Genomic DNA, 2202 nt, shown 5'->3' with positions numbered 1-2202 from the left:
ATTTCATCGGCACTGAAAATGTGGTGTTTTAATTCACTCTTATGAATCTATTCTGATTTTGTAACCTATAGTAAGTGGCCTTATATTTACATTTATCTGAAATTATATTCAATATGTTAAGAGATATTTCTCTCACAAAATTGTAAATAAATAAGTAATGGATCTTATCAGTGATTGTGAAGATTTGTCCATTTTGTGTATTTCTTCTGCTCTGATTAACCCTAAACTCCTATTGGTAACTCTTTCCCCAATTTTAATTGGAAAACTATTTGACTCAATATTTTTCAATGTATCTCTGCAGTTGTTGCTTTCTACTTGTTAATTTGATTCTTGAATTTGTGATATTAATTTGGATAACTTTGTATTACCAGAAGAAACTAAAGCTATTACCACATATTTCAGTCCTATATAATTTATACACTTTAAAATAATGATTTATAGACCTTAAAATATTGTTAATTTTTTTCATTTTCTAGAGCAATGAAGAAATGACTAGTTCAAAAGTGAAGACAAACTTAATTTCTTGGAAATATAGCTTTTACTTTCAAAATAAGTTTAGCTTGAAAGAATAAGGAGTTTGATAAAAGTGAGATCTGGATGAAATATTTAATGTCCTTGAGAAGATTAATCTGGCTGTATTGCAGAAAGAAAACAATGAAAATGGTTAGAAGCTGTAGCAAAATATTTAACCAATCTATCTTTCATTTTAATTTGAATCATCAAGACTTCTTTGAGAGAAATGCAGTCCTTTTTATAGTGTCATTGAAAGCTTGTTTCACTCGCTTGTTTTTCAAGGTGTAAATAAAAGGGTTTAATATGGGTGCAACACAAGCAGTGATAACTGAAACTCCTATATTGATGGTTACCTCTTCCTTTGCTGATGGATTAATGTAGATGAAGATGCAGCTGCCTTAGGTGATGAAAATCACAATCATGTGCTATGAACAAGTGGAAAAGGCCTTTTTCCTTTGCTGCACATAGGGGAATCTCCTTATTGTCCTGATGATGTGTGTAGGACAGAATCACACAGACAAGGGTAATAAGGAGTATAAATATTGCCCCAAGTATAGCCATCTGTTTTATTACCCAGGTGTCTGAGCATCAGATCTTTAGGAAGGGACCTGAATCACAGGCAAAATGATCAGTGGTATTAGAGTCACAGAATTCAATCTGGAGGCTTAAACTAAGGGGTGGGGCAATACTTATCAAAGCACATTCCCAACAGGAGAGGACTAATAAGGTACACACTCTGTTGTTCATAATGGTCATGTAGTGAGGAGGTTTACAGATGGCCACATAAAAATCACAGGACATGGCTGCCAGGAGAAAACATTCTGTCAATCCAAAGAGAACAACAAAGAATATTTGACACGAGCAAGCATTGTAGGTGATGGTATTGTTCCCAGTAACTATACAGTTCCCATAAACTATACAGGAATCTAGGAATACAGACAGTGGTAAATGAAACTTTTAAGAAGGAAAAAATTTCAAAGGAAAAAGTATATAGAGTTTTAAGTTGGGAATCCACCATTGTGAGGATGATAATAGATTTCCAGTTATACTCAACCCATAGGTGAGAAACAATATGACAGAAAGCAGAACTTGCAGTTGTGGGTCATTTGTCAGTCCTAACAAAATGAAAGTTGTTGTTTCTGTGTGGTTTCTAATCATTGATGTTTAATCTCATGTGAAATCAATAGTTTTATTACATGGTAGATACTAAAATTCTGTATAGCAAAAGGTTGTGCAAATAGAAGCCAAACAAACATGTGTAAATTTATTTTCTTCCTTACATAATATTCAACATTGCCACTATCTCAATAGCCTTCCTAAATTTTACATTCATCATCATTGGAGAGTTTCTGGAGTATTCATTTTAGTGTGAAATAATCCAATTTTTTTCCTTAATCATTTGTTCAGCCTCAAAAATGTACAAATATATTTGATTGTAATTTATTATGTGCACTGGATTTATAAATGACTTAGAGAAATGTGCTATTATTTCATGGGTAGGTAAAAGTTCTTTGCTCAAAAAAACTGCATGTATGACATATTCAGGTAATTAAAAACATGAATTATCTTCAATGTTTTTATTTGAAGATTCATTTTAGGATAAGATGTATTTCTTCTGGAAAGCAAAGAACAATGACAAGTGCAGGGTTTCTTATCCTTGAAATATAGTGTGGTGGATACTTTACTGTA

The 2202-nt window shown here is 32.3% G+C and overlaps 1 pseudogene; it reads right to left on the bottom strand.

Moving 5' to 3' along the window:
• Positions 1 to 719: 719 nt before the first annotated feature.
• On the bottom strand, positions 720 to 1671 carry LOC101697942 (olfactory receptor 6C2-like; annotated as a pseudogene).
• Positions 1672 to 2202: the final 531 nt, after the last annotated feature.

Source organism: Heterocephalus glaber, unplaced genomic scaffold (genome assembly GCF_053883595.1).
Source record: "Heterocephalus glaber isolate CG9 unplaced genomic scaffold, H.glaber_assembly_v1.0 deba00001569, whole genome shotgun sequence".
NCBI classification, from domain to species: domain Eukaryota; kingdom Metazoa; phylum Chordata; class Mammalia; order Rodentia; family Bathyergidae; genus Heterocephalus; species Heterocephalus glaber.
The sequence above is the reverse complement of the archived record's forward strand: the minus strand, read 5'-3'. Positions and strand labels throughout refer to the sequence as shown.